This window comes from Mus caroli, unplaced genomic scaffold (assembly GCF_978045245.1).
Source record: "Mus caroli unplaced genomic scaffold, Mus_caroli_1 scaffold_19, whole genome shotgun sequence".
In the NCBI taxonomy this organism is placed as follows: Eukaryota; Metazoa; Chordata; class Mammalia; order Rodentia; family Muridae; genus Mus; species Mus caroli.
This window is the reverse complement of record NW_028227274.1, coordinates 43,129,383-43,139,781: the sequence shown is the minus strand read 5'-3', so window position 1 is coordinate 43,139,781 and position 10,399 is coordinate 43,129,383. Positions and strand designations below refer to the sequence as shown.

The following is a 10,399-nucleotide window of genomic DNA, read 5'->3' as shown; positions in this document are numbered from 1 at the left end:
AGCAAATATGAGTGACATATAATAATTTTATACATCGTACATATAATATATATATATATATCATACATAAATAATATATTCTATTATACAAATATATTATAAAAGTGTATATGGTATATATTTAATATAAAATAAGATATTACAAAATATATAATTAATATAATATATAAATTATATAAACATGTAAATTATATATATATAATGTGTGTGTGTGTGTGTGTGTGTGTGTTTGTGTGTGTGTGATGACAAAAGCTAGTGTTGTAAAAGCTCTTAAGTTTGCTGTTAAAGCATAAACAGAAGAATGTAAGAGAAAGGGTGTTGAGGCACCAATAATTTAAAACATATCCCTTTCACTTGGTATGGATATAAAATTAGAGTGAAATATATTTGCATAAAATTCAAATCAATTATATAAATTATAGTTGATAAACTCCCAAAGCCCTAAATATAAAAGGGCAATTTATTTATTTATTTATTTATTCATTTATTTACTTATTTATCTATTCATTTGTTTATTTATTTATTCTGAAACCAGAAAATTTATTTTATGACTGGTTGAAAGCATAAAATCAGATGAACTAGATGCTGCAACTGCTGCCCTCTTGGGTTTTGGTGTTGTTCCTTCACAGAATCCATGTCTGAATCTGTGGTAGACAATCTTTAGGTGCCTCATCTGACTCGGTAGTGTTTTGTCTCTTAACCTTGGCACTCCAGTTATATTTTCTCTTGTGCTTGGCAGGGTAGTCACATTTGCCACAGGTCTACTTCTGAAGGTGGTAGGTGTTGGCGCCACAGAGGCAGCACAGCATGTGCCTCTTATTGCAATGCTTTCCAAAGGATGGTGTTCCTCATCTTGCTTCTATCAGTGAGTCCAAAGAAATCAGAAGAACAAAAGGGCATTTTATAACAAGCGCTCCTTTTAAAAATCAGATTTCAAGTAGTTCTCAATTGTAGCTGTCCAGTGGGCCATGTATAACTGGATTTACCTGGAAAGAGAGCTGGGGATGGATTGGAAGGATGGATGAGAGAGGACTGAGACCAAGACAAAGTTTCTGATCAAGGCCAAATGTTTAATTCTTATATCTGAATTTAAAGGGACTAAAGTCTGGGACCTCTAAGGTTGAATTAGGGGAAGGACTGAAGAAGCTAAAAGGGAGATCGACCCCATAGGAAAACCAGCAGACTCAACTAACCCAGACCCCAGAGAGCTCCCAGAGACTGAGCCACCAACCAGGATCATACATGGGCCCATACATATATAGTAGAGGACTGCCTGGTGGGAGATGAGTTTAATCCTTGAGAGACCTGAAGGTCCAGGAAAGGGGGAGGCCTGGTGTGGGGAGGAGCACCCTCTTGGAGGCAAGGGGACAGAGGAATGGGATAAGGAACTGTGGTCAGGGAGTGAGGGAGGAATGTAAATAAATAAAATAACATTAAAAAAAGAAAATGTTTTTATTTAGTTAGGCAAGGATTTCTCAGAAATTCACAAGAATAACATGAGGACTAATAAATTGAATATTATCAAACTTACACCTTTTCATTTCTCAACGAAAACTTAAGAAACTTAAAATACAAGTTATAGCCCAGGGAGAACACAATTTTTGCAAAGAATATATCTAATAAAAGGGATGTATCTAGAAACAGATACATAGAAATCAATGATTGGGAAAAATATTCATCAAGTGGTACAAAGGTTTTAACAAACATTTCAGCAAAGAAGAGATACAAACATACTCAAAGACACAATTGGGAAAATGTAACTTTAAAATTCAATGAAAAAAAATCTGTCAACAGGAACACAAGAAAGGAGTCATGATAAGCCATTGTAACTTGGTATTCTAGATGAAATTTGGGGACACTGGAAGAAGATTTGGAGAAAGTAAAAAAAATCTTTTAAATGTATGAATTTAGAAATGATATATCAATATCGAATCATCTGTAACAACAAATGTACCAAGTTAATGTTATGATTGTTATAGGAGATTTAGAGCAAATGCTATGACCCTTGGAATCCTAATAAGATAGCCTAAGAGATGAATGTTGTGGAAGAGAAAAGCATGTGTAAATCATACTGGAAAGAATACATAAAGGAGACTGTTCTAGTTTCCTTTCATTGATATGATAAAATACTTTGACCAAAAACAATTTAAGGGAGAAAGGCATTTTCTCCATCATTGAGGGCAGCCAGGACAGGTACTCAAGCATGGACTTGAAGTAGAAATTGTGGAGGAATGCTATTTGCTCACTGGCTTGCTCACTGGCTCATAATTAGCTAGCTTTCTTATAAACTCAGGACTACCTGCCTAGGGATGATACCACCCACAGTGGACAGGGCTCTCCCATATCAACTAATAGTCAAAATAATCCCCCACAGACATGCTCACTACCCAATCTGATATAGGCAATTGGATCATGCCTTAAGATGAAGTGTCTTAGAAAATCTGCACTGTTCTTTGAGAAGCAGACATTTTAACAAAGAGAAAATGAGAGGAGAGTCAAATACAAGGTGTGTGGGACTGGAAAGATACCAGAAAAGCCCTCTCTTCTCAGCACTAGATCATACAACTGCATGACACCACTTTAAAAGATTACTGCTGAGTACATGGCTTGGGCAAATGAGAGCAATTTCCATGGGATTATATATCCTGAAATCTAACCTTTACAATACTGCTAGACTGTGAGAAAGAAATTTCAAGGCATGCAGTATTCAGTGAGGTAGAAACATGGCTGAAGCTAGAATCTTCATCAGGTTGTAAAACATCAGAAAAGGCTTCCCTGGATTAGGATAAGCACTTATAACTGGACACATCAAGGACCACCTAGACATGTGATCAGTATCTTCAATCTGACCTGTGAAAGACTGTTCACTGATAGAATCTTACTTTCCAACTGCTCACCAGAGTCAAGAATGGAACTCACAATCAGACCCTAAAGGACCACCTACAGGTATATCCCACATCTGTGACATCATCTCATAGAACTTCACTTAGAATAGGCATCAGGCAGTCTTTCAAAGAAAAATGAGAAAGTTATAAATTGTATTCACACCCCCTTTATTGAATATTTAGTGTCAATTATGCAGGTCACCTCTGTCTTGATTCTATTTCTTGTCATTTTTCTCTTCTCATCTTCTTTCCCTGATCTTGACTTTTATTATTCTTTCTCAGAGGCATTCTTATTCCTATTCTCATTTTATTCCTAAGCTAGTCTGATGTTCAGGCTCTCTGTATCTCAGTTCCCAGAGATTGTCTCAGTCTAACTTTGTCTTCCTGCCTCCTACAGCCATGAAAACTGTCCATTAACCTCCCTCCTGTCCCAACTATTCCCTGCTTCCACTTATGTTTTTCACCTCTCCTTTGCCTCTATCAATCCAATACTGACTCTGGTCTTACTTGTCTTTTATTCCTCTCCACTCATAGGTACAGTAACTAATATACTAGCACACAGTACTATCACCATTCCTAGGGAATTCTATGAAAAGAATCATGGGCATAGATAAATAAATTTTGTTAACACCATACAAAATATTTTCCAATAAAATCATAGGAGAAATATTCCCAAAACACAGTGAAAGGAATGTTCATCATGGTACAGGAGACATTTCAAATACCAAACTGATATGATGAGAAAGAACTTTCACATGTCATATGAAGGTTACTTCATATTGAAAGGAACAATTTATCCAGGGTACAATTTTTATTCATCCATATACTGAGCAGAAGTGTACCCAGTTTCATAAAACAAATAGTAAAATATGTAAAGAGAACCCAAAATAAGAATAATGGGGAGATTTCAATTCTTCACTTTTACCAAAAAGTCATCTGGACAAAAGTTAAATAGAGAAATTATGAGTTAGATGGTATAATCACAGACCAAGCAGACATAATAGCTATTTACAAACAATCCATTCAAAAAATTATTCTTTTCAGCAACCTATGAAAGTACCTCTAAAAATCAGGCACAACGCAAATATCAAAACAGAAGGTAATTCGTATTTGTTTTATATGCTATCTGATTACAAATGAAATAATACTAGAAACCAAGTAAGAAAATCAGAACAACTGCCTACATTAAAAAAGTCAGAGAGGTCTCAACCAATGAACAATGTACCTTGGAGCCTCAGCAAACAAGAAGAAGCCAAACCCTAAAGCAGTAGACAGGAATAAATCATAATAATTAGTAAATATTAAATAAATAGTAAATTAGTAAAATAATGAAATAGAAATGAAAAAAATCAATGAAATAAATTTCTTTTTTGAAAATTCTGAAAACTCCTTAGCCAAACTATAAAAACCAAGTAGAGATACATTTTAAAATTTAAAAACTAGAGAAGAACAGTAACAAAGTAACAACATATGCTAATGCAAGTAAAGAATTATGGGAGACTTCAATTGGAATATAAAGTGAATAAATAAATTAATGAAATAAGAAAGTTTGGAAATATTTAAGAGTTATATTCTAATAAGTTAGAAGATGTAAGCAAAATGGAGTCTATGGACATCCATCTTGTATATTCTGAATTTTGTCTAAAGGGACTGGATGTTTCCTCATAACAAAATTCAATGAGAAGGACATAAACACCTTAAGCAGATCTAAGTAATAATAATAATAATAAAAATTTCCAGACCCAAATGGACTCATGTGTAAATTCTAGAAGACCTTCAAAGAAGAATAGCAAGAATTCTCAAAGTCTTGATACAATGCAGTATTACTCAGGTTATCACACTAGATTAAAAAAAAGAACAAAAAAATGAAGTTAATAACAAATCTACCTAATAAACATGGTTGCAAACCCCAATAAAATATTTGCAAGTCATATTCAATAATATACCTAAAAGATCACGTAGCATGATCAATTTGGCTCTATTTCAGAGATGCAGGAATGGTGCAATAAACAGGACTCAATATGGATGATACATCACACAGAGGTAAAAGAAACCACTTGCTATTGGAGAGTTACCAAGAAATAGACTTTTCAATTATGACTCATGTTTGTTTCTCTGAAGTCAGTTAAACACTCCACAAACTCAATCCCAGCTCCTATAAACTATAATGACATATCAAATGCTTTCTACTGTGATATTCCTTCATAAACATTTTATCCATTGCCAATGAACTATAGATATGAAAACTAGAAGTACTCCTATACAGTTACCAACCACAGAAGAGCTTTCATCTTTCAACTAATGAATGAGGCAAGCAAGTCCATGCTGAAGCCAGAACTGTGAAGCTTGGTCTGTAAGTAGCTTTCCTATTCTGCTACAACAGGTGAACCCTCTATGAAAACATTGCAGCTCTCACTTTTTGAATCAGATTCATGCCATCATGGGAGTTCTTTTTAATACTACTGTCAAGTTTCAAATTTCACTATCAAGGTTGTAACTATTCAAAGATGCCAGTATACAAAACCAGATCATGTCCTTGATGCAACCAATGAGTTTCATTTGAGTCTTATTTGAGGCAATTTATCTGATAGTTCAACAACAACAACAACAAAAACAACCCCAAAACAAAAACTACTGAGTCATGCTACCTCAAAGGATGCTTGAATTCCTTAGAGAACTTCTCTGGGCCACATTTTGGCCATGGTGTTAGGTAATGTATACATTAAATGGATTAAAGTGGAGAACTGCATCCTGTTTCTGTCTAGACTTGATTTATTCATCATCCTATCTTCCCAATAAAAACAAAAAGGATAGCAAATGACTAAACCCCCTTCATGTCAGGAACCATGGGACACTCTGGAAATATATAAAGAAAGAATACGAATCTAAGATGATCATTCTGGTGCCACTGTTCTCTTACTCTGCCACCAAAGTAACCTTGACAACAAGAGAAACTGTATAGCTTTCCTCAACCTCCACCACATGGGCTGAGCTAGGGTATAGCTTGAAGCTGTAATATATTAATATTGGATTTCATATAAATAAAGGATGTGTTTTTCTAAGTTTTCAAGTACAATTAACCCTCCAGGTAGCACGATGGTGTTTGCTGAGTAATATCGCATACACTACTCTATGTTCATTAGATTCCTAATCCTGATTTTAAAATTATACAAAGCAAAAGAGAAAATGAACTTGTGACAGGCTAGTATGAGGGCTGGGTAGAAATGTCAATGAGCAGCAGCATACATATAATGCAATATTCTGAGGTGGGAACTACAGAAGATGTTGGATGACCTAAAGTGATAGATGTTATTTAGTTGCAGTCTGCTGTGAGCATTCCCAAATAGCCCACTCTTTAATAGATGCACAAAGCTGAATTTTATATGAAAATTTCTCTTTTAAATACACTACACAAACACATAAAGTGAGCCACTGGCCAGATTCCGTGTAAAGCTTTCTGTTTTGGAGTCCATGCCCATAAAGTCTATGTCAGGAAATGAGCTCAGTTATACAAGAGAGAGGCAGCATCTCTATGGGAGATGGAGCAGAGTGCATTTCTAAAGGGTCAGAGTGAAGGCTGTGGACTTCTGAGGGTACCACTGAGTATTCTTCCTTTCAGTTAAATCATTAAAAGCAGAAAGTATATCAATGTTTCATGATCATTATAGGCAGTGTAGCCTGGAGGCAGAAGGTTTGATAGGATAGGCTCTGGAGACTGGCTTGGAGGATGATGGGAAAGTCCTGCATTTATGTTAGCATTTAACCTTGGAATAATGACAACATATTTGAAAACTGGGTCAAAAAGTTATGGCATATAAATGAAATATATTTAAAAGTTTTCTGAGCAAATGTCACACTGTGGTCTATCACATCCATTGATGATAGCGTGCCAGCTACCTTTCATACTCATGGAAGGAAGCATGGATGAAAGATCACCTAGTGATACTCAGAAGTTGATCTGGCACCATAACCAGGTACTGTTGTTGTTGTTATTATTATTATTATTCATTAACCATCTTGTGGAATACTAACCTCAAACAAGTTTATTCTGAAACCATCAGTAAACTGAAATAGCACCCATCACTGCATAACTCGTAGGCAGAGACAAGACCCAGGTCACTCTTCTACTTATTAAGTACCAGACACCAAGCCTTCTCTTAGAAACGGTGATTGCTGTTTTTCACTAACTTTGCTTCCATCCTACTATGATCATTTTTATAGATAATATTTATTTGGACACTAAGTTGCAGAATGTTACTGCTTTCTCTACACCTTTCCCATGCAAGGCATTTTTTAAAAAAGACTTATTTTCTTTAATCCCAGCACTCGGGAGGCAGAGGCAGGCGGATTTCTGAGTTCGAGGCCAGCCTGGTCTACAAAGTGAGTTCCAGGACAGCCAGGGCTACACAGAGAAACCCTGCCTCAAAAAAACCAAAAAAAAAAAAAAAGACTTATTTTTTATTTTTGTGTATTGGTATTTTTGTGCATATGGCTGTGCACCATGTGGGTGCATTGTCTAAGAAGGCCAGAAGAGTGCATCAGATACCCTAAAAATAAAGCTACAGATGGATGTGAGCTGCCATTTGGGTGCTGGGAACCCAACCCTGAGCCTCTGGAAAAACAGTTATTCCTCTTAACTGTTGAGCGATTACTCTAACTCCTAGTAAGATGTTTTTTGAACACCTTGGTTGTGAAGAGTATTATTTTAATTAAAGGATGAATTTATTTGGCTTATGGTATGAGTGAGATAAGGGTCTGTCATGGGAAGAATGACAGCCACCAAACATGGCTGATGGTGCATCCAGCTGAGAGCTCACATCTTGACCAGAAGCACCAACCTCATAGCACCCTGGGAATGGTGCTTAAATCTCTCAGACTGCCCTCGGTGATGTATTTCCTCTAGCAAGGCCATACCTTTGAAACATACTCAGACAGTAGCACGTGGTCTAAGAATATTAAAGCCAACTCACTTATTACTCTCAGGGGCATTTAATATTGGTGTTAGCTGAGAGCATCAGTATATGGAAACAAAGAGCCACTGTTACTCCATCAACATTCCACTCAGAGCAAAGGTAATGACTTTGACAGTTGCTGAAATGATTCTGCCAGCCTACACACAATATTCTTACAAAGTGCAGCCAGTATCACTTCATTATACCTCTGCTCCATTTGTGCCGCTTGGTGAAGCTGTTTTCTTGTCTGCTGAATGCTGGGGATTTATAGACTGCTTGGAGATTCATTATTCAGATAGCAGATAACCAGCTTTGGCACATGTACTCCATTGTAACCTTACTCCCAAGGCCAACCAAATTAAACAAACAAAACCAACAAGGTAAAAACATCTGTCTAAAATCATAAACATGAAAGTTAAAAACAGGATTCTGGAAGGATGTTTTCAAGGGCCTCTAAGGAAAGCAACGTGTAAGGTGAGTGCCCGCATTTGCTTTTGGTTGTACACTAGACAAGCAGTTAAATCCCAAAACAACATTAAGCATGACATTTAATAGGGAATTATAGGGTGCTTTTCAAATTGTCATGTCTAGCACAGGATGCTATCTGGGAAATTTATAAACACCAGGGAATAGTTACACTCATTGTGGGCAAACAAACATCAAGACAGGGAACGACAGTGCTTATATACTCTGCCTAACGTTAATCTTGGTGTCAAAATGAGCTGTTGTTAAACGTTTACTTGGACTGTAAAACAAAAATATAAAGATAAAGGCAAAAGCAAAGGTCTATAACTCTCGTTTGGATACACAGGAAAATCCAAACAAAACAGCAAGTACCAAACGCAATGCCCATTCCTTTATCTTGTTCTCAATATAACAATTGCTAATCATTCCCCAAGTATTCCTATCAATTTTTTATTATTTTAATAAGAAAGGATTATACATGCATTAGACTCACTTTAACACTGTAGAGTAGTTCAATATGCGGATGACAGAGAAAACGAAATTCTCCTCCATCGATGGTTAGAATATACAATGGTGACAGCCACTGCCATGTAAAACTGTCATGTGGTTCCTCTATGACTCAGGAGCCACATGCAAGGCATTTGTACTGAAGAACTGAAAACTTCAATACCCCTACATCTGGATGTGGTTGTATCCAGCAGCTTTATCTGTAATAGCAAAAACTGGAAACACTGAAACTCTTTCTGTGTACTTGTACAGGTTCTTGTACATGCACATAACAGAATGGTCTTCAACAATGAGAAGAAACAAAGCATCTGTGCACCCACATGAACAGTTCTCAAGTTACACACTTACTATCCCATTTATATAACATTCTCAAAAGTGACAAAAACTATGTTAAAAACACATTCTTTTGCTGTCAGAGCGGGGCAGGAATAGCATAGAAATGATCGGACTGTTTTGTATGTTGATTTTGGTGATAGTTGCATAAATCTACATATAAGATAAACTACACGCATACATATAAGTATGTATGCCTGTACATGCATGTAACCATAAAATAACTTATATCCACTATAAAACGTGATTATAATAAATTAGTAGGCATGTAGAATGAATGAATCTAGAAAAAAATAAATGACATAAAGATGGTAGTTTATTAAAGTTGTAGTCTTAAATTTTTGTGGTATTAAAGTAGACTCTGGCTTCTGTTGTTATATATAAATTATTAACAAGTGAGATGATAGGTATATTAATTTGTTCCACTTTAGGAACCATTTGTACAATATATATATGTACCCCATAGCATCATGTTATATAGCTCAAATATACACACTACAATTTATTTTAACGAAAAAGAGGATAAAAGCTCGTAAAACAAGATAAAAAATGTTCTTAATTGTCACTCATTTGATTAAAAACATATGGACTCTAATACATGGTGTGCTCCAGAAAGCATTGTGACCCAGTAATATTAACTGCCTTCTTTCCAGAGGCTCAACCACAGAAAACAATTTTTAAGTATGGTCCATCTGTCCTCAGCTTCATGGCATTTCTCCTCTCTGTTCTCTTTTTATATCCGTACAGAGTTTGCCACCAGGGGCAAACTGGAGCATGTCAGGCTACTCGAGCAATGGCACTGTACAATTTGAGTAGAGCCTGCAGTGAAGTACCCTGGTTTAGCATAGAAATTCTCTGGCAGGTCAACCCCTGCCATGGTTCGTGCCTGTAATTAACACGTCGCATGTGTCACGCCTATTCCAAGTGTAACACAGCCAAGAATCATCAGCAAGGGAAGTTCCCATCTCAGTACAGCCAAGATTCATGAAACAAATTCCTGCTCAGCATAGAAACCTAATCAGATGCCATCCTCATCAATTTAAAACGTGACACCTTGACCAGCAACCCGGTCGGCAGTGAATAAAATCAACGGAGCCTGCATAGCTTGTCTTTTGGTTAAGACACGTTCTAGATGCTTTCAGTTTTGCTGGAATAAAGAGAGAAAGGTACTTGGACCAATAAAACTATGTGTAGAAAGCCAAAGAACTCAGCATTGTAAGGATTCACAGTAATAGTGGTGAGTGAAATTATTAACTC

At 36.2% G+C, this 10,399-nt stretch overlaps 1 pseudogene; it reads right to left on the bottom strand.

The window, feature by feature from the left end:
• Window positions 1-520: 520 nt before the first annotated feature.
• Window positions 521-10,019, bottom strand: LOC147000283 (large ribosomal subunit protein eL37-like; annotated as a pseudogene).
• Window positions 10,020-10,399: the final 380 nt, after the last annotated feature.